At 40.5% G+C, this 23,347-nt stretch overlaps 1 long non-coding RNA gene across 8 annotated transcripts in view; it reads right to left on the reverse strand.

Annotated features, from left to right (window-relative positions):
- The window catches only part of LOC131400901 (uncharacterized), a 96,259-nt gene that overhangs the window by 17,533 nt on the left and 55,379 nt on the right, over positions 1–23,347 (reverse strand). For 3 of the 8 annotated variants that reach the window (XR_009217477.1, XR_009217482.1, XR_009217478.1), the window contains 3 exons: positions 21,878–21,996; positions 19,078–19,510; positions 4,860–5,026 (listed from right to left, as the gene is read on the reverse strand). This is a non-coding gene — a long non-coding RNA (uncharacterized LOC131400901). The remainder of the gene's footprint in view (positions 1–4,859; positions 5,027–19,077; positions 19,511–21,877; positions 21,997–23,347) is intronic. The other 5 variants (XR_009217480.1, XR_009217483.1, XR_009217481.1 and 2 more) reach the window with 4 other exon arrangements.

Below are 23,347 nucleotides of genomic sequence, written 5' to 3' on the forward strand. Positions count from 1 at the left end.
CAAATTCTGATTGCACAATCAAAACAGTTTAAGAAAAAAAATTCTCGTGGCTGTGAATATAAACATGATAACTAATAGTAAGAAAAATCCAATGGGCAGAAAAAATTTCATTATTTATAGCAGTCTGAGATTGATAGGAGGGAATGAGTTTGAAGATGGAGGTCAAAGAGAAATAAATCTAGGCCTTTAAATTTGTTCAAAGATAACATTCCTGCTAGTGTTTGACTGAAATGCCAAATGAATAAATAAGTAAAACATACAATATGTCACACAGAGATAAATTCTAAAAAAAAATTAAGCAGGGTGGAAGGATAAGAAATTTGGGAAGTAGAATGGGGAGGCTGCTATCAGCTTGGAATGAATTTATCCCTAGAAATATATAGGTACTGGAGAGACACCTTAGATACTTTTTTGAGAAGAACTGTTAAAAGTATCCTTCTGTGAATTCAGACAGTCATGCAGCTCAAGTTCCACAGGCTGCCTCATTTGCCCAAGGGGCCCTTGCTTTGTCCCACTGTGGCTCCCACGCCAGGGAGTTCACTCCCTCCAAGGTGACCCATGCCCTCCTCAGAGCCCAGGCCTCCTGCTGGGTTAATGGCCCAGAAAATGTCTGCGAAAAAGACTTTTTCCACTATTCAAGATAATTCCCTTGGGGCTAAGGAAAGAGTTATTTCATGTGTCTTAATTTTTCAAGATAAAGAAGTCAGGCTGACTGCTGATGAAGATCAATGCAGGGAAGCCTGTGAAGAGATTAAGAGCAGCTCACACCCCTGGAATTCCCACACTCCCACCCAGGGGAACCTGTTGTAAGCATTCTACAGCAGACCCCTGGTAATGACCATGGTGGTGATGTCATCAGCTTTTGATGACACCAGGCACAGGGTGACTAGGAATAAAGTAAACAGATGAAAAGCCCCTCTGACTCGGTCAAGAGTTCCAGTGCCCATTTCCAGGCCTCTCTCATACCTGAAGTGGACTCATTAAGAGCAGACTGCAGCTACACTGCTTGCTTTCAAATCTTGGCTCTACTACTTCCTGGCTGTGTTACTTGGGCAAGTTGTTTCACCTCTCTGTGCATTAGTCTCCCCATATAAAATAGGGATAACAATCATATTGGTCATATACAGTCTTTGTGAGGATTAAATAAGTTAATATAGGTAAAGCATTTTATACCCAAACACATCTACTGAGTATCTCCTATGTGCCAGGCACTGTTCTAGATGCCAGTGATTCATTCAGAGCAGTGCCTGGCACATAATTCGAGCTCAATGTATATCAGTAATTAGAAGTCCACAAACCGTTAGCTGACATTCAGATTGATTACGATGATGATGATCTATAAACGTAATAGGGTGACTATTCTATCTACATAAAACTCCAGGGGGGTCTGATACAGCACTCCATGATCAAACACATCAATATTTCTACAGTAAAACGTACAAACATTCATACTAAGTGGGATAAATCAAGAATATAAATCTCCTCACATCAGTTCAGGTCAGGATTTGCTGCCAAATTTTTTACATCAAAATCTTTTGCTTTTCAGAGCTTTTTAGATTTCAGAAGAGATGGTGGACCTATACATTAAGGAAGGGGCAAAACTCATTAAAGTTTTCCTTTCTAACTTCTGGATGTGCTAATGACCAAATGAATAGTCAAAAGCATTTAGGAGTAGAAAATAGGAAGCCCTTCAGGCATGGAAAATCCACAACTGCATAATTAATCTATGTCAAATATTATCTAAACAATCCCTCCCCCCAAATACAGTGTGCCATTAGATTCTCAGTCAACCAATTCATTTCCACACAAAACAGGTCTCAAACAATCTTTAAGGGTTTTTAAAATTAATTTTTGAATATAGGGTAAAATACTTAAGTTTTACCACTATTTTAATAGCACAACCTTATCTTTCTCAGAGAAAAAAAGACAAGCTATTAAATGACAAATAACTGACTTAAAAAACATGTACCTTAAAAGAATACAGCACTCTCTGGAGTCAGCCTAGAGAGATGAATAAATGTTACACCAAAGTGGTAAACTATCCTGCTACCAAAGGAATTTTCTCCACATTGCATTTTAGGGAAATATTTGCAGCTCTTGAAGAGCTATACAATAACTGGTTCAAGATGTTCTCACTGCTGGTCAGCACTGGATAAAGGATTTGCACAAACCCATGGAAGTCGACTTCTCCCGTCTCTTTATTACCCCCATACGTTGTTATTTATCTTCCCCAACTTTTTAAACCCCTTTTCATTTATTTTATACTGCAGTATTGCTTTGTGCAAGACCTATGTTTACCACTCCCATGGCGATCTGTACACAAAGGCAAATCAGGAAGACATGAAACGAACGGAGATATCTCCTGTCGCTGCATGGTTTTTTCCCCTTCTCATTATCCTCCTACTCAATGAGACTGTAGTGGGAGGTCTGAATGACATTTCCAAACCGAGAGCTTAACGCAACATTTCAACACCCAACCCCCTCAGTTGTCATAGGAACAACACTATGAGGCTTATCTAGGGTCTAACAAACAGCCACTTGTTTCACTAGCAATTAAAGCTCCCCCTTCCAACCAAATATATACACACATACATATACAAACCTCAAAAAAATTTAATTGGGCAAAACTGTATACCACTCCAAAAATTTAAGAAACAAGCCCAAAGAGAAAGTGTTTATATTCCTGAATACGCAAATATCAAATACTATTTGAGAGAAATTATTGTGAGGTCTGTTACTTGACCTGATTCCTTTCAGTCTGTAGCTTTACATACTCACAAAGACATGTGTGTACTGTTAATATCTTTGAACAGAGTATATAAAAATATTAATACTCTCAATAACCCCAGCAGAGAATTCAGGGCAATGCTATGTTATTTATTTTACATGTATTTTTAAAAATTAATAACAGAAGAGCAAACAGAATTGAAAACATGAAGATCTAAAGGAATTCTTCTGGAATATACTTTCTAGCATTTATTGTTTCAACATGCTTCTATCATATTTTTGTCATTCAAAACAATAGCCTCTAAATGGATGAGTAAAACCTAAAAATTATATAAAGGCTTTTTTTCCATTAAGCATGGCAGTGTTTAGCCAGATTATTAAATCATCATGTTTCGCCCAAGTATTTACGTGAAATACAGAGCTGAAAGTAACTGTGAATCACTGAACACAAGCTAGCAGTCAGATATAAATTACCTGTAAATATCTTAATGCTTTGTCACCATTTTTCTGTCTTCAGGACTCTAAAACCTATAAATTCATGTGCTTCAGAGAAATGAGAAGCATTTTTCCATATCCTCAGCCACACCTTAAGTCAAATAACTTGTAATATTCACAAGTTTGAATCACCAATCCGACTTACTGGAGGACCTGCCCTTAACAGCCATGCTAACCTTGCTTTTTATCTATTTCTTTGAAAAATACTTATACAGAAGTCTTGAGAGCTATGAGTCTGAGAAAAATGATCTTAAAAGTTCTCAAAGTATATAAAAAGCAAAAAAAAGACCAATTAGTAGATCCCACAAGATTCACCTCCCTCCCTGCCACCTTCATCCCACTCTAGCTCCAATAGAGAGAAACTGCAGCATTGCTATCCTGTTTTTTATTATACATTTTTCCCTTTTGAGTTAAAGATTTTAAGATTTCGAAAGCAATGGAATGGGAACTAAAAGTCAGAAATGCAGATTCAACGTTCAAAATTTGACCTAAGGTACTTAAAAAGAAATAACTAATATTATATCTTATATAACCCAAAACTTACAACGCTGTCAATAACAGTTTTAATTACATATATTCACATTCATAAAGCAAGATCACCAAAATTACCTATATAATTGCTAGCAGTTAAAGAACAAAATATTTTTCCCATCTGATTTTATATAAGTAGACATCACATGATTGCTTCTATTGACCAATAAGAAACTGGTAAAATCAGGTAGCCACCCACCATTCTAATTTTCTTTTCTTACTCGATTCAACTTTTCCGGCACAATCAGTCTTAAGAAACCAAATCAAGAAATCAGACATTTGTGCCTAATATAAAATTGTGTTTCCTTACAGTTCATGAACAAGAATCCATTGTATATAATACAGGTATTCAAAGATTTATTATATTTTTCTGGAAATTTTAAACATAGGGCTAGTTCAGAGTCAAGATTAGAAAACTGAATTTAAGCTTTCAGAGAAAGACAGACAGATACATGCAAATCCATCAGAACTGCTAATCACAATCTCTCAAAACATAATGGATCATATAGAAATAACCACGCCTTTGCCGTACTAATATAATCAAATAGAACAATATTAAAATTCATGACACAAATGTTAAAAAATCTATTGCCATCTTAATCTGCCCTTCACAATGAGTAGGAAATGTTTCTAACGCATTACTTAAACTTTCATTTTGTAGAGTTCTAACTAAATACTTGACATCCTTGGGTAGAGGGAAGAAAAGGATGGCAAGTTGACTAATTCTGAAAGCATCCCTTCAAATATCATAAATACTATTCAGACTAAATGGAAATCTATATCCATGGAAAGTTAATGCTGCAACGCCACCAAACAACACATTTTGATTTTGTTTCCTCCCATTAAAAAGGAAAAGGGGGAAAAAAAGCCAAACTAGTTGTATTACACATATTTGACTAAAATGGTAACGCTCAGCTCATCTTTGTAAATTACCTGGCTTCTTCTCAGCCTTTATGGTATATTCTTGGGCTGCTCCTTTTTAGAATTCCTCACTCTGTTTATGTGTTCTCTGGTTCAACACAGTTGTTAGAGGTCTGTGAACAATTTTACAATTCCCACACACACCATATGATATCTATTAGGAAGCAATGCCACTTTTCACTTACCAATTCTGGATAAAGCAGTATTTCTTGGTGACAGAATGCTGCTGCTTCCGTTCGCTAAAACTCCCTCTTCACAGCTTGATAAATCTGATTATAAAATGTCTTTGTTCCAGATCACACGAGGCGCTTTTCCTACGAAAGTTTTCTAAAGAGTTATCTGCTTTTCATTCCTGTGACAAAATGAATAAGAACAAGGGGTGGGGAGGGGGGGAGAACAGGGAGTTAAGTCCACACAAGTTCCTGGCAAAGATTTGTAGCTGCATTTTTCTGAGTTTAATCAGTAAGCTATATTAAAGTGACAGTTACCAGTTCAGGAAGTCAGAGTTTGATCAAGTCAGCCACAATCAGTTTGGGTGTCTTCCACTGATGTGCAGACCCCAAGGAAGCAGTCACTTGGTCATCTATCACATGTGGCTGAATCACTGGACACCCGCCGCCCCCCCTACCCCTGGCTGCCCCTGTTGAGCAGCAGTCCAGGCAGGAGAGTGGCTGGACGCTTGAAGTGGGACCTCTTATAGGGACCCGCCAATTAGCTGCTGACCAATCGCAAGCAGCACCTAGTACCTAAGTCACATGACAGGGCAGTCCCTATCACTGCAGGATTTCTGAATTACTGGGGTTACACAAAGGACACTCATTCAGGAAAAGAGAAAAAAAAAAGCCATAAGCCGAAACAGAAAACGCCCTGGCTGTGACAACTCCGGCTTTAAAACAGGGAACACCCGAGCCTCACACAGACAGAGAAAGAGCCACAACCAAGCCAGGATGGAAATCAGAGGAATGCCTGGCACATATTAAAACACAATCCCAAAGCAGAGGCTGAGTTTACAAACCCACTTCAACTATAAATCTACTCTTCCTTCTCCTTCCTCTACAGTCTCCCCAACAATTTTATATTCTAAACTTCTTTATTTTAAAAAGCTCCAGTGAGCCTCTGCAAAGTCGCTGTAGGAACACTGGTGACACACACAAGCCCCCTCTTTTCTCACCCCCTCCAAATACCCCTAAAGGAGATTCAGTTTGCCATGAAAAAGTTTCTTCAATGAAATACATTTCTTTCAAAATGGTTGGATAAATCAGGCAAACTTAAACACTGCCAGGACAAATTTGTACGGTAACTACCAAATCGTATGTCTCTCCCCGTTTCTCTCCCTCTCTTTCTCTCTCATGTAATCATTTTGGACTGTTCACATCAAGAACATTCTTGTTAAGTAAATGAGCCCCCGCTTAGTGCACTAGCTACCAATTTATTTACTTTTATTTTAACATCTCCAATTTATTTCTCAAATATTTTTTATGTCCCAGGAAAAATTCAACTGTGAACACCCCACCATTTCTTTGGCCCCCCCGAAATGGTACTTACAAATGTTCTTTGTTTGGGTCTGTCGGGTTCTCCCCCTCCCCCAGCCATCTGAAGCCAGAATATGGGCTCAGCTTCATCCTTCAAACCTAAAGGCCCTATTTTGTCGCGCAAGGCTGCAACAGCTCCTTCTCTGAGGCAAGCCCGGAACACTGTGCCGCTTGCCATTCCCAATTTATGGAAGGAAGCGTATGTCAAACAAACCAGGTGATGACTCAGACTGCCTCCCCCAGCCACGTTTTGCCTAGAATGGGAGGGTAGCGTAAGTGCAGCCCATTTGGATGTGACTCAGTTTTATTAGACTGGTGATTGTAGTTAATCTGACATGCTCACATTTTACTTTTATAACTTGTACATTTCAGGATCAGAATGCACGTTCTAAATGGTTTCAAAGAATTGGATCATGTAAACGAGAAAGTTGCAAGATTATTTTTAAGGTATGGCAAGGCTCTGGTTGTATTCCCAAATATTGAAAACTTCATAATTATTCACTGAAAACTTTACAACTGAGGCAACCAAATGTTTGAGTTCACGTGACAGCAGTAAACAGGCTTTATACATTTAGGTCTACTGGAGGCTTTTACCATGGGAGACTTGGATTCTTTCCATCCTGAGGACCCAAGTTTAAGTCTCTAAGTCTGGGGCCCACGTGGCAGGTTCTTCAGGAAGTGGTCGGGAGCCTGAGAGCCATGTTGAAGCTTTCACTTTTGCATTTACTGCAATTCACATTCTAACCTGAGCTACTCACACACAAGCACACATGCAATACAATCACATCACACACAAAAAATCCGTACAGTCCTTTAATCTCAACCTGACTAAAAGCTGCAAAATGGAAACTTACAAATCATCAAATGTCAGCTGTGAAAATTCCTATTAAATAAATAGGTACGCCTAAAAGTCTTCCTCTTCAGCAAAAAGTTCACTACCAAGATGGAGGTGGCATTACATGGAATAAATTGTTCCCAGGTATTACGCAGACAGGAGGAATGCAGTAATAGGACGTGCAATTCCCCACACAAAAAATCTGGACGGCTCTGTCTGAGCAGTTTAACTATAGTTACCTCTTTTCACCATACTTCCTTTAACCTTGAGCGAAGTCAGCAACTGCTCGGACCTAGGCTTGACATTTATCGTTGATTATGCCTTGATGGATAACTAATTTTGTTAGAATATAGAAAATACGTTCTATTTCTTTAATATGTAAAAATGTTGAAATATCTTATTTTCAAATTGGTAGAGAAGGGCAGAGAAAAGGTATACAAACTGGAACAGTGGAAAATAGTAAATTCAGGAATTGACTATCTACTTTACAAAAGGATTCCCTTTAGGGTTTTACTGGATAAACCCTACACTAAATTTACATATAGAATTGACTTTCAGAAATTAAATTCACACAGTACAATTTAGAAGTGCATTTCCAAATTACACTTTTGAAGTCTTTGTATTTTAACTATGTGCACATATTTTTCATTCAGTTATTAAAACTTATTCACACTTCAACAAGGATGTATTAATCTAGCCACTTACTGTTTTTTTGAGTAAAATTTTATTGGCTTAAAGAAAGTTACCTTTCTATGATACACAGAGAACATAAAATCTGTAATTACATAGCTTTCAATGGAAATAAACACAGACTATGAAAACAGAATGTTAATAAAATCAAACACCTAAAACTTTTGGCATCTAAAAGAATTTATAACATATTTTGAAGTCCGGGAGCCAGATTTGCTCAGGTTTGAATCCCGGCTCTACCATTCTGAGCTGTGGTACCTGGGTTACAAATGTGATACATGTAAGTGCTGAGGACAGTGTCTGCCTGACAGATAGTAAGCACTACGTAAGGGTTGTCTGTTCTCTCTTCATTATCATCCAACCTCTACCCTTTAACTGCTCTTTGCACCATCATTTTAGAGTAACACATACCTTAGTCATTCCCTAAATAACATTTCTGCATGAGAAAAATATAATTCTGTAACTTTTTAAAAAAGAATCACTTGTAACTGTTTCACCAATCCATATTTTCCTCCCAAAGTGGTTTAAATACTCGTCTGGTTTTACATTTGACATCTGTTTGGGCCTTTCTGTCCAAACTTCTCAGAGTTTCCAAAAACTAGGGCAGAACTGGGCCAGGCCAGCCAGGGAGGACATTCAAGAAGAACTTCCATTCCAGTCGGCTCAGATGGGTAAAGACATGGAAAGTCATCAGCCAGGAAGGAAGGTGAATGAGTCAAAGACAGGGAGAAACACTACAGCCCTGTCTGGGGCAGAGCACTGCCCTTGACATCAACAAGGGACCCCCCAACAGAGGTTCGAGGAGATGGTTTCAGACCCAGAAACAAGTACCTGACATCTGCTCTTCATTCTCTCTACAGGATCATGACTTAAAACCCTCCCATAGTTACCCTAAGGGAAAATCATGGAGGGGAGGGTGTGTGGGGGACACAAAAAGCACCCTCAGCATGCATTCTCTTCTATGCTGTCTTTCAGTAAGAAATTTCATTTCTTAAAGGAGAAAACTATATGGATTTCCATCTGAAAACTATATGAAGAAATTCAAGCATCTCACAAACCCTTTTGTAACAAAAGCTAATCGTTTCCAGCCAGCATATATTTGAAGAATGATAAAAAGGACAGCAACCAGACATCTCCGAGGTGCAGGCAAGCTTTATAAATATGGAACTCCTCAAATATGGTGCTCGGCACTGCTCTGGGGGATAAGAGAAGTCATTCTATGTTTTGTTTGAGGGCGAGCAACTGCTCCAATTTGTCTTTATCCAGGCAATGTTTCTGAGACAGATGGTAACATAATGGGGGGAAAGCCAGCAAAATGGAGAGGTGGTGGTTAGGATTACAAATGAGTGTTTGGGGGAAGGCTTGATTCCGTTCCCCTCCATGTGGGAGCTCGGTTCGAAGATGCATAGAGACCTGATTGAACAGTTCAGTTAAAGGCAGGTTTGGAGCTCCAGCATCGAGTTCCCTCTCGGCTGCCACTGCCGTCCCCAGGCAATCTCTAAAATACCAAATGATCCAACTGTGTCGGGTTCCCACAAACCAGAACTACAAGTCAGGATGCAGACAGACAGCCTGGGTTCCAATAATAGCTCTGGGACTATTACCTGTGGAGACTTGGGAAAGTCACTTCACTTCACCAAGGCTTTTGTTTCATCTGGAGAATGGGAATAAATGAGAAAACACAAAGCAGGAACAGAAATCGCTGCTTCAATAATGTTTGCCACCACCATCAGCTCACCAAGGGTGAGCTGTCACCCCCAGGATCAATCTTCCAACTCCTCAGGGGGGAAAAAAATCTTAGGCTTCCAAGTCACATTGGTCATTTGAAGGCTGACAAAGTGACTTTATCGTCTGTGTTTTACAATAATCAAAAATCTTTGGATAGCTGCTAGATTCACTTTTTGATTACAGCAAAGTATCCTACTTTGAGATCAGATTTGTTTCATTAACAGTACATGTAAGATTCCCAATGTTAGAAAATTTTCATAGAAACCTGCCTACATGGCTATGTGTATGCCTCTACAGACATGCACACAAACTATGTCTAGACTTATGTAAGACAATCCGAACATTTCTTTATGAGAGCTTGCCTCTGTTCCACGCTTTTCATGTTATATAAGCAGCCACTTTGCCCGTCTTCCTGCAACGATTTCATATCTAAGCAGTATACCTCACACAGAAAAGTTTTTATTACTTGTCTTCTTTCCCCACCCATTTTAAAAAATGGACTGACTCAGTTTTTTGATGGCAACGCCACTGGGTGGGAGTGAATATGGGAGTGGGCAGGGTGGGAGAAAGGGAGGATGAGGAGGAGGAGGAGGTGGTGGGAGCCAAAAGCTGAATCACAGCCATGTGAGTAATCTTAGGCTTTTTTTTTTTCTTCCTAAGGGTATGAATCAAATTAAGCTTGTTTTGCTGTGGGTGAAGGAAGAGGAATATAATAGCATGAATCAGAGCAATTATCAAATATGTGGCACTCACTAAAAATTAATTATAATCACTGCCTTCTCTCACATCTCTGCCAGAAGATGCCGGAGAGCTTTTGTTAATCAATATAATCCTTTACAAAAATTCTTAAGAGTTTGAACTTGATTCTCACCCTCTTCCCTTTAAAAATTTCCTTTTACACATGAATTTCAGAAACAGGAATTATTTCAGAGCTTCTGTAAGATAATCTTTGGCCCTTGGAGATAAGTGTGAAAACAACGTGGCTAATACGGGATAGAGACCAGGTTACACACTATCTAGCCATGAGTGCTGGAAGCAAAATACTGAGTTTATGAAAACAATTGCTCAGAAATGAGTTTAACCTCTCAAGAGCATTCCAATGGGAAAGCTGCATGCAACCACAAACCCTCGGGAAGAAGTGGGCATTCCTTTCATAATAGTTTTTGATGAGAATAAAGTTGTCATACAAAAGTTTTGACCTGCTTTATGCTGAAATAAGTGGATCCTCATCACTTTAAGAATTTATTAGGAGTAATGTGGAGAAAAAGATGGATCAAAACACATAAAGTCAGTTTTTTGTAACTTATAGAGAATAAGAACATAGCTCAGCTATTTATAGTCAGGGTGTGTAATTAACCAGACTTATGGAAAAGCACTTCCTTTTCTGCCATATTTTTCAACCCAATCTATTTAGTAATTTGCGGAATATAAATATTACCAGGGGGAAAACACTGGCTATCTAAAGAGAAAGGCTCAAAAGACCAATTATTTTCTACTCTCCCAAGTCTATGCGTTAGGGAGTCAAGAGGGCATATTTTGAACAATACTGACACATTTACATTTTTTACTACACCAACGAACTAAAATGCATTGTCCCTTTGGTTATCTACCCAAGGTGTTTTTTTTCTTTTAAACATGGGTATGGACATTCTGCAGATAGGCAAATGCTCCCTATGAATTTAGGATCCTTACAGAATATTTCACCCACAGGAGCTAAAGGAGAATAGCGTCTTTATCACATGGTCAGGTTTTCCAAAGTTCATTTTCATTTATGGGATATGGTTTTTCGCACCAGCACAACCTTTACTGGGGTCTCCAAATAAATTATTTCAAGACCACTCTGAGTAAGCGAAAGCTTTTAACTTTTCCATGTTTACGTGTTCCTCAACTTGAAAATTTTAATCTGTAATGATGTGCTCTTTAGGGATGACAATTTGTATGCCCAGGTTTATATATCTCCAAATCTGCCTATATACTATATAACATTTAACATTTTGGAGATTCTAGTCAAGATATATTTACATAATCTACAAAGACACATCAATATTGGGTTTATACGTATAAAGTGAGCCAGGCCTTTTCAGACTAGGTGACTTGGATTCCATCTTTACCTCCAGCCCTCAAGCTCTCTGCCACCCAACCCCAGCCAAGTTAATGATATTGCAGTATTTGACTTTCTACCTTTCAAGTCTGTACTCTCCCTACTTAGAATCTCCAGTTTCTTATGTAGTAGAAATAATATTCCCTAACCCAATTTTGTCACATCCTGACCTGAGTCTATTACAAGTGACTAGGAAAAGTGTGCAGAAATTTTCAAGTCATATTTTAGTTCTTTCTCTCTTTTTAAATATTCTAAATAGTAATTGCAGGGGAAGACACTGAAAAATAGGTCTTATCAATTTTCAGAGTTCAAGTCCTCTGAAAAGAAGAGTCCTTGGGGTACTCTGCATGGGTTTTTTCTGCTCCCAAATATACCAAATGTCTGGTGCTGGGGGTTGGGGGTGGGGTGGTTACCATTCCCGGGTGTTTTACATGGGAGAATCCGAATTTTCAAAGGCATAATTGATGCTAAGTGTAAATGAATTTAAGACTTTACAAATCATTCACTAACTATGCTGAGGTGACCTGGTTCTCATCTAGCAATAGAGGAAAAGAATAAAAAACTGCAGCAAAGACAACTTGGAGGCCAGGCATCCAGGCAAGGCCACTGGTGGAGGTGGATGTGAAGGTGGTAGCGGTGGTCTTGGCTGGGAAGTGATGAGGTAAAGGAGTCAGTGAGGCAGAAAACAAGATATGAGGAGAAGCTTGGGCTGGGGAGATGGGAGTATCGGGGCCCCTCACAATGCAGACCACACTCTAAAAGTCTGGCTTGTGAAAGGGAATAAATAATAGAAATGGAAAAGAGAAACAAGAAGGGCACCATGTCATTTGAAAAATACAATTTTAATAGTGAGCTTTTGTTTCCAATCTTGTACCAAGTCCTCTTTTTCATATCTTTCCTATAGTGTATCTCTCAGCTCACTTCCTAATTTTCTGATCCATCATTATCCTCTCTCCAGGATGTGGCTATGAAAAAACTGCAGCCTGTGGAGAAGCAGCAGGCAACTATGGTAGGATTAAAGTATCTAGATGTATTTAAGCAGAAGGGGGCAGAGAAAGCAGAGCAGTACCTGTCTGTTGTCTGATGTGTGTATAGGAAAAGTCCTATCATGTGGAAACTGGACTGAGGCCCTAAGCAGAGGAGGGCCTTAAGAAGAGCTGGAATAGGACCCTGGCAAGGGTGTTAAAGGGGAAGTCACCCTATTCAATGTGTAGTTGACCTTGAGTCCCTTCCGACTCCGTGATTCTAGAACTCCAAGTTGCTCTATTTCAAGAGCTTTGCAGAGCATTTTAAATTGCTCTAAAACAATTTATTTAAAAGAAAGCTTGTGCTGAAGCAAAAACAAATCGATGAAGATTTCCTCTGTTGGAGAGTTTTAGGTCACAAATTAATTTAACCTGATTATTTCCTCTATGAGGTGACAATCAGTGTATGAATCCCTCTATAACATTGCTGCCTCTGGTCTCACCTCCTGTGACCAGGAACCCGCCAAAAGTGAGGTGGCTGGTTGTACAGTATGACAAAACTACTATTCCTCTCTAGTCCTACCCCAACAGGTCATTGGAAGTGAACAAGATGATCCATTAAAAACTGCAGCTAGGCTCTAGTTCTGTGAGATGTCACCATGGGGGAGAGCTGGGTGATGGATACACGAGCCCTCTCTGCACTACTTTTTGTAACTTCTTAGGCACCTGTAATTATTTCAAAAGAAAAAGGTGAAAAACAAAACATGTAGCTGTCTGAAAAATTTATCTTCAAACTAATTATGACAAACCAAAGTCAAAACTCATTTTTGGATAATTAGTCCCAATGATGCTAGCTTTCTACTTAATGCTAGAGAAAGACATTCAGTAGGAAAACCAAGAAACCATAACCCGGGTACCTGGCTAAGCCTGTCCCTTTTTGTTTAATGTATATGCAAGAGTAACACTTGGTATCTTAAAAACTAAAATGTAAACCAGTAACTATGAATGACAAAATTAAGATTTATAAATTAGTTTTATAATTCTAAGACCTAGAAAAGAAACCCACTCTATTTCATCCAAACTGAAATGTCATTGATTGTAAGACACTCCATTCTTTTATGTACCATTAGGAAAGAAAGAAACTTTGCCAATTAACTACGACACAACGCCTTAAAGACAGTCCTGAATGACACTCAAACTAGCTTCTCATTGCTTTGCTCTGGGAGATTTGGCAATTTCTCCTGCCTTCAGTTGCACTGCTTGGCATGTGACTGGCAGTGCTTCTGCATGTATCTCAGCAACAAACAACAGCTTCAACTACTTGTATTTTCCTAGTTGTTGCTTTGAAAGAAAATATGGGATTTCAGTCATTTCTCCAACGATGAACAGTTGCTTCACTGATATCAAATTTACTCCCTGCTGTTCTCATGCCTTTCTTTCTGTGTACACAATAACATTTTGTTTCGACGCCAGTAAAATTTTATTTCAATAAGTGTAATGTTTTTCAGAGCATATCAAATGGCAGGTACACTCAGCCATACATAGAAGCAACAATACAACTCATGAAACTGTAACGCATGGGCAACAGCAACTGCATCATGACCACTGCCTGGTAGAAGGTGATTGAGAGAGGCTGTCCATTCTAATATGCATCCCACTTTTAGAAATGGTCAAATATGGGAGGTGGGTAGAGGGGATGTCTTAGAATACAGGAAATATTGTAGATGCTATAGGTCCTCTTCCAGCCTGGGCAAATCCTCATTTCCCATAGCCTGTTTCTCACCACCTTGTCCAGGTAATTCACTCATTCATTCAAAAGATTTTTATTGAGTACTACTAACTCCCAGGTACTGGGCCAGGTTCAGGGGATACAGCAATTAACAAGAGACAAAGTCTCTGACCTCATGGAGTTTCTCTTCCAGAGCGGAAGGACATACAATCAAATAAATGCAAACTATGCTAGCTGGTGATGAGATCTCTGGCAAGATAGAGTGCCATCAACTCCTGGGTTGGGGTGGGGGTGGGGGTAACAGTAGAGGTGGCTGTTATTTTGTTTAGGGTTATCAGTGAAGGCAGTCCTCTCTTATTCAAGCAGGCATTCGAATAAAGTTCTGAAGGAAGGGAGGAAGCAGGTAGCATGGAGATCTAGGCAACAAGTGAGGAGGTAAGGCAAAGGAAAGAACTTGTGCAGGGGCACTGAGGTAGGAGTATACCTGGTCAGTTACAGGGACAGCAAGGAGGCCAGTGTCACTACAGCAGAATGGGCAAGGGAGAAAGAAGAGGGAGATAACATTGATTAGGTTGGGCAGGGATGTGGAGAGCAGATCACACAAGGCTTTCTAGGCCATTGTCTTTCAAGAGCTATGGTCTTTACTCTGAGAGAAATAGAAAACCATATGAGGCTTTTGGTCAGGAGAGTGGAACAATCTCAAAGGGTAACTCCTAAGGCAAGGGTGGGACAGAGCGCCTAGCTGATTAATCCAGATGAGATGACAGTGGCCTAGCCTATGTGGTATCAGTGGAGATAACGGTGAGTGATCAGATTCTGGATATATTTTAAAGGAAGAGCAGACAGGATTTACTGACATGGGGTGTAAGCTAAATAGAGGAGTTGATGGCAACTCCAGGGTTTCTGGCCCAGGCAACTGAAAGAATGGAGCTGCCATTTCCCCAGATGGGGAGGCTGGGTATGTCGGGGGTGGGGAGGTGTGTAGAGGGGAATGAAGAGTTGGGTTTTAGACATGCTAGGTTTGAGACGCCAAGTGGACATCCAAGCAGTGATGAAGTTGAAATTGAGCAGAGAGCTCCGAAATGAAATCATCAGTGTTTAAGTGGTATTTAAAGCCAAGAGATTAATTTTACTTTGGGAGTGTGGACAGATAGAGAAGTGGTAGGAGGACTGAGGCACTTGAATATGAAGAGGTTGGGGCAATGCCAGTAGGGAATCAGTGAAGAAGACTGGCAAGGAACACTCTCCGGGTAAGCAGAGCACCAAGTATGGCATCAAGGAAGCCAAGTGAAGAAAATGATTTCAAGGAAGAGGGCAGGGGCAGCTGGGTCAAATCTTGCTGACAGGCTGAATAAGGACTGGGGACTCATCACTGGATTTGAAATGTGGAGGTCCTGGGCGCTCTTGACAGGAGTCATTTTTTTTTGGCAGGGAGTGGGGGGGTGGGGCACGAAGCCTAACTGGAATGAAGACAATGGAGCATGGGAGGAGAGGTATTCAAGGCAGTAAATAGCGACAACAGTTTCAAAGAGAAATGACACAGTCGCTGGAAGGGGATATGGGTGGGAGAAATGGATGACGCTGGGGAACACACAGAGAACTGCAGGAGCCTCGATTAGGAGACAGATGACGGGACCCAGTGTGCCACGGAGAGGTTGGCCTTTGGTGAGGCAGTACACAAAAACAACTCCATGAGTCCCCATGGAGGTAGGCCAGTAGGTCCAGAGGTAGGAATGCGTGGAAGGTCTAATTTCTAATTTCTCGGTGTCATACGTCTAAGACCTTCTCTTTAGATATGGATTAATTTGTTCTCTTCTGTGACTTTTTGTTGTTGCTGTCGCCACAATGGATATGGTAAGCCCACAGCCCCAATCCAAATTTTTAAAAAAGTAACTAGAGAAACAGATTAAAAAAAAGAAGAAAGAAACAAAGACTTTATTGTTGCTGATGTCACCCAGAGTGATCTGTGGCTATATACTGAAATATCTGGCAAACGTTAAACCACAAGCATTAAACAGAGCTGTGATTAATAAATAGCATTTGCATTTTGTTTACACAGCTAAGAAACACAATGAACTCTAAGCAAAGTGCATCAGTACCAAATAATACTGCAAAGCTACTACACCAACTGTAATATCAGTATCTTCTGCATCTTAGTCACATTGTTTGAAAACATTCAACTACGTGGCTTATGCAGATCCATCATCTGGACTCATGAGACAAAGTTCGGATTGAGTGTCTCTCTAGTAGGACACTGATCACCCCAGTCAGAGGCACTCCTTGTGTGGCATCTCTCAGAAGCTGACAGTTGGTAGTCATCAGATAGTCTATCTGTGGACACAGAACTGAGGCTGATCAAATGCTTGGTAACTGAGGACATTAAACCCCATCACTGAGCTTCTTGAGCTCTAGACACATTAGGTACCTGCAAATGACATTAAAATTTATTGCAAAATGCTGCGTGTCAGTGGCTGTGAAAAGTAGCTCCAAAATTCTTAGACTCGTTATCAATGACCAAAAAAAAAAAAAAAATCAATTGGTTTACCTGAATTAGTTTACTTTAGAGGCAGAAAGCTGAGTGAGGTTAAGTGGGATTAGGGTCAAATCCCAGCTCCACCATTTATGAACTGCGTATCTTTGGGCAACTAACTGAACATCTTGGTGCCTGTTTTCTCATCTGTAAAATGGAGGTAACCAATAATATCTATTTCATAGGGTTACGGGGAGGGCAAAGTGAATTGCTATATGCAATAATTATTATAAAGTCATAATCTCCATCTTGGAATTTAAAACTGACCACAAAAAAATTAGATAGAAGAAGCATGAGGACCCTCTTGGGAATTTGCAAAACCAGGGACTTAGCATGTTACATACCCTTGGGGCATCAATCATACCCCAAAATTTGAGGACAATAAATAATGTGCTTTGCAAAAATAATTTTTAAATTGTTTTAATGTGAAAACATAGACATCTAGTGAAGATCAGAATACAAAATTCACATTTTTAGGATAAGGCAGAGACTTGAAATAAATTGTATGCATGCTTGCCTCAGGGCCTTTCATCCTCACACTTTCTGAGGTTTAGTGTCCTCTTCTGAAACTTAAGGGGAACACTGGCATAAAGCATTGCCTGCAGAGTCAGAGAGGAGATCTACAACCTATCGGGAAATCGTGCTGTGAGGGCTCCCCTATATTTAATCCCTAAAATTAGATGAAACAGACCTAGAAATGTTCAGTGACTGCTGAAGGTTAAAAAAATAGCAAGTGGTGGGGTTAGCAAGTAAATTAGGGCTCCCAACTGCCAGTTCAATCATCCTTCCACCTTGCCCTGGGATGTGGAGTCTCCCTTAAAGGGTACTTAGTTACCCAATGAGAGACGCTACGTTGTAAGTACAGTGTTTCTTAGTGGGAGAGACTGGGAATCCCCAGGGTATTTCTGAGATGACTGTGGTCTCCACCCTGAACGCTGTCAAAGTGCCCATCTCTCCCTGCCTCCCCTACATCAGGTGGCTTGAGGCTCCAAGGGCTGTTCCAGCCAGGCCTGTCACCACCTGTCCCTTACTATTAGCCCCAGACTTAAAGAGACAAAACCGGACGGAAGAGGGAAATAAAGAGATGATAATATGGATGGTTTCCATTTTCAAAACTATGCACATTTTAAGAGGAGTAAGGAACGGTGTGCCTTAAGAAGGAGAGGGGTCTCAGGGTATTAAAGTTAATTAAATCTATATCACCTACAAACTCAGTGCTCTGACAATCAGTAAATGAAATATTGACTTGCTTGTGCAACAAAGACTTATTTTTTACCTTACTATGTGCAGTCCCAGGCTGGGCTCTGGGACAGTAGGAACACACAGGACAGAGATCTTGCCCTCCAGAATTCAAGATGCAATTGTAGAGAACAGGTACGAGGACTAGGAATGATAACGAATAAAATAAGACAACATGTGGGCTCTAAATTAATGAAACGGACAGTACCTTAAGCTTTGGAACCCTTTCTTCAAAGGAAATTTATGAGAAAGCCCAATACGTAAAACAGATCAAAGCAAGTGATTTGGTAGAGGCTGGAAGAGCCCCTGTAGGCAGCTCTGTTCTCTGCTGCCTGCCCCCAGCCTTGAACCTCACTAGCACCCAGCCATCAGAGCACTGGAGAAGGAGCGGCGGGGTGTGCTTTCAAAGCTGAGCAGCACCAATGAGCAGGTAGAAAAGGGCCCAGGGGCTAGGAAGAACTGCAAAGATGCAGGTATGGAGGCAGAAACAATGCCCCAGGTGTATTTAGGGGACAAAAAAGAGCAAAACTGTTAGGAATGGAGGCTTCATGGGTGAGAGGGTTAGAAAAAGCTGGTGGCACGATTTCCCCTTTTTGACTTAAATTCAAATCCTGAAGAGCATGCAGCAGCTGTGCAGCTGGTGAGCTGTGCAGCGGTGGCCTGGGAAGGGCTGAATGAAGGGCATAGCTCAAGAGCATTGCCCACTGGCAGGGGGAGCAGCAGGGAGCCACACTTCCCATCCCAACTGGCTTCTTGTCCCGGCTCTCACTCAAGGTTCCTCATCCCACAGGGTGACCCCTAGAAGGGAGGCACATGAAGATGAGGAATCCCAACCAAGATGGCCCCTAAAATATCGAATACAAATGAGAGAGGGAGGCCAGGGCAGGTTGCAGAACATGTGCCTCTGCTTACCATGACAGGCATTTCTCAACACCTCCCCACACTTCCCTGACTTTCATCTTGTAGGGATGTAGGTCCAGGGGGCCAAATCTCCCAGTTTTTCAGGAAGAAGAAGGATTGCACTTATAGCACTGTGGGGCCAAAGAGAACATACCTACAGGCCAGTGTGCATTCCTACATTAGAAGAGGGCTCTGAGTCTGTCTTGCCTACTACACTGGCCCCAGCATCTTGCCCAGGGTCTAACGTTCACGTGTTCAATCACATCTGTTAAGTGAGTACATGAGAACCAAATATTAGATTAGGCAGCAAATTGCAAGCCAACTTCTTTTGTCTCTCCTCCATTAGAGAAACATTGCAGCTCAGGGGAAGTAAATGGGGTAGCAGGTTCTAAGGAAAGGGAAATCTAGGTATAAGTTACTCACCAAGTCACTGTCTATTAACAGTGCCAAGGTTACTGTATTTGCCCTCCACACCTCAATTCTTTAAGCTCTTTTGTTATGCTGTTATGCTTACCTCAATCTCAATCTAATCCTTCACTTCCTCTTTTCCCTTCTCATCCTCTTCAAAGATTTCACTCAGGGTTTGACTGAGACACAAAAATCAAAATCACTAAGTAAATGGGGAGTGTTTGTGCAGTTCCACATCAGGGTGGCAGGTGGCGCTACATCTATCTCCAGCCTCAGAAAGCAGCTAAGACCTGGGCTGTGAGTCTCTGCCCTTCAGAGCCTTGGTCCTTGCCAGAGAACTAGAAGGGTTATGTGCATACTTATGGAGTTGCTAGGAACATCTTTGGAGCTTTTACATCCAAATCTATTTCTGGGGTTTTTGAGATGTATCCCAAGTCTCTGCTCTTGGTAGCTCTGGTTGGACTTTATAGAAAGTCAAGTGTGAGGTTTGAGGGATCAGTGACTTCCAAGGTAGACGTGGTGGAAGTTCTACCTAAGGTGTATGCTGTACATCAGAAGGAAAAAACTCTTACAAGGTAATAAGGAGATGGCTCCAGAAACCCAACCACTGAAGTGGGACACTTCATCAGAGCTTCAGGGCAAAGAGCAAAATGCCCCAGAAATGAGCAGATCCTAGAATGGCCAGGACTGAAGAAATTCCTGATCATCTTGCTGAGAGCATGTAAGACTTTGGAGATGGTACCATATCCAGCATATGAACATATACCATTGTTCAGGGTAATGGAAGGTTTGGGCCAATTTTTAGAGGAAAGGAAAAAAAACGGGGCTGAAGGGGATTAGCAGAGGACAGGCTTCAATGGAAAAGCCCCTCTACCAGAGGGTTTATGAGAGCCAGGTCTAGGTGGGTCAAGACTCACTAGTCACAGCTAAGGAATTTCTATCTGCAGCCCTCCTCACTCACTCACATCTACTCCCTTGTCTTCCCCTCACCCCAGACAGGGCTTGAGCTGATCCCATACAATGCCTGCCTTTGCACTTGGCCTCTAGTGATATTCAGATCTTCCCCCTGACCTTCTAAGAACACCAGTGTTAGTCCTGGAACAAGATTTTGTTTTATCTACTTCTGCTGCCTCTTTTAAAAATATTTTATTATGTAAATTCTTAAGAGCAGGTACAGGGGCTGGCCCGGCGGCTTAGTGGTTAAGTGCGCACGCTCCGCTGCTGGCGGGTTCAGATCCCGGGGGCACACCGACACACCGCTTGTCAGGCCATGCTGTGGCGGCATACCACATAAAGTGGAGGAAGATGGGCACGGATGTTAGCCCAGGGCCAGTCTTCCTCAGCAAAAAGAGGAGGACTGGCATGGATGTTAGTTCAGGGCTGATCTTACTCACAAAAAAAAAAAGAACAGGTACAAATGTAGAGAGAATAGGATAATGAACCCCACATATCTTTAACTGGCTTCAAAGATTATTTTTGCCAATCTTGTTTCATCTATCCCCTTCACCACTGTTTTTCCTCCCTCATTTTAAAGGTTAATAAAATTGGTATGAGAGGGCAAGAGCCTCTCTCAGAGCCACCGTTAGAAGGAGATATCAGATTATAACTCAGACCAAGTTAAAAAAAATTGTAAAAGGTTCTTTTGAGAGATTAAAACTGAGGGAAAACAAAATAAAACAGATAGACCCAGAGTGAAAGTCACTTACCACCCTCTTCAGTAGATGCTCTCACCTCAGGAAGTTAAAAAGATCAGTAGGAAAACATAAGCGATATAATATGTAAATCTTTTCAGGCCAAGAGATATATTTTTAAAGTATTATTTTAAATGGCTAGGTTGTTTTGTAGTTTTCTGTGGAATTTAAATTGTAGCAGATGAAAGTTTAATATTCAATGAACCATGACAACAAAAATCTGTATGCTCATGTTGAATATTTTTAAAAAAAGTAGTATGGGGAAAAAAATCTTTATTTTTTTAAATTAAAATCCAATGTCTATAATTAAGAAGGTAGTTCCATTTTTGTGTTATTTTATACTCATATATACCTTTTTTTTTCAGTGGAGATAGTGGTGGCATCTTTTTAAAATATAATTTTAAGAGGGCAGAGATCATTTCTTTTCCAGGTAACTAAAAGCATACTTCCTAATTAAAACTGAGAAACATACAGCTGGTCTTCTCCCAAGACTATGATAAAATGTTTTATTTTATAAAATCGGTAGCCTAGATTGTTGTATTTGCTGTTCCTTCCATCTGCCCTTTCAGTTTTGGTTAAATCCCCTCCCTTCTCTCTCTCTACTGCAACCCCGGGGCCTAAAGAACTCACACTTGCTAGGTGCTCAAAAATATTTCTGATACGCAGAATAAATCACTGTTGCTTTATCTGACGCTCTTCCCATTCTTCACAAACCTTACCTTTCCAGCTTTCTTCTCTTGTCCCAGCTCCACTTCACCTCTTCATTGAGTTTCACATTCTCACACTTAAAATAGTGCTAAGTGTTCCAAAATTTCTAAGAATTATGTATTGTGACTGATACTATGGGTACATTACCTTTTACAAATCTATGACCACTTAGAATGCTGAAGAAGAGAACCCCGTTTGGAGGGCAGATGGGAACACAGGACAAACTTCTGAGGTCTTGCAACTCAATTTCTGTCTCCAGGAACAAGCTAAACATTTAAAAATAGAACTTGTGTTTTATTAACAAGAACCACATATTAATGCCACTTGATGCTAACAAAGCTGCATCCTCACGGTGCATTATATTCCGACTTTGCGACCCTACTATTTTTCATGCTCGGTAACAAGGTAAACAATGCTAATACACTGTAGCACTCCTTACTGGTTGATGGTGTCTAAAGCTCAGGGGCAATGTCATAAGCAGCCTCTAAATACCTTGGACAAAAGAATACTTCACGCAGAATGGCCGCCAGTTAACTATTACTTCCATGATGGAAAGATCTAGTGGAAGTGAAAGAAGCCAATGCTGTGAGAAATTCGGGCTGGAGAAAAAGAAGTGTATCCTGAAAGTGAAATCCTAAAAAATAACAGACCCCAGAAATCACACGTAAATCCTTTTTGTTATAGTTACTTACTATATAACTATATACTGTACCTACTATAGTTACTAACTATAACTACTTACTAGCTATAGTTGCTACTCCTTAAGATGTCTAGAAATAATATTTAGACATAGCTATTTGCTAAGATGGGTGACTCAGGCTAAAATTTCTTCCATACATCTCAGTGAGGCAGAGAGTACATTGGTTTTAATTTCTTTACTGTGTTCATTTTAAGTCATGGTTGCTCAGCATCAGCACTGTTGACATTTGGGGTCTGATCATTTGTTGTTGGGGGGGAGGGCTGTCCTGTGCATTATAGGATGTTTTGCAGCATCTCTGGTCTCTGTCCACTAGATGCCAATAGCATCTCCACGCCCCAATGATGACAACCACAACAACGGCTCCAGACATCGCCAAATGTCCCCTAAGGGGCAAAGTCATCCTCAGTTGAGAACCACTGTTTTAAGTCCCCAAATACACCTGTCTGTGAAGCCTCTCCTGCTTCTTATCATTCCCCACCCAACAAAAGCCAAACTCACCAACCCATGCATTAATTTTCTTTCAAATCTATAAATTTACTTCAAAGAACAGTTGTAAAAATTAAAAGAAACCATAAGCAGAATGGGTGACCTGCCTCCTCCCTTTCTGTTAAGGAATTTGTAGCTTCCAAGCCTGATACTTGTCCCTTCCAGGTACCTTATATTCCAATATTTTATATTCCACCTATTTTGAACATGGGATTACATTCAAAATAATATAACTAAAGATTGTGATTCTTCCATAAGAGGAATGCAAGACTTAATTTTTAGGAAGAACATGAGAACTGAATAAATACTTACCACTTTAAAGGAAATGCTTTTTACACTTCAATGAATTCCTGCCAGGAGCCATGGTCTTAAAAACACAGCACCTTCAACAATGACGTCTAACAATAAGAGCCCACAGTACTTACAGCCTC

Source organism: Diceros bicornis, chromosome X (genome assembly GCF_020826845.1).
Source record: "Diceros bicornis minor isolate mBicDic1 chromosome X, mDicBic1.mat.cur, whole genome shotgun sequence".
Lineage (NCBI taxonomy): Eukaryota > Metazoa > Chordata > Mammalia > Perissodactyla > Rhinocerotidae > Diceros > Diceros bicornis.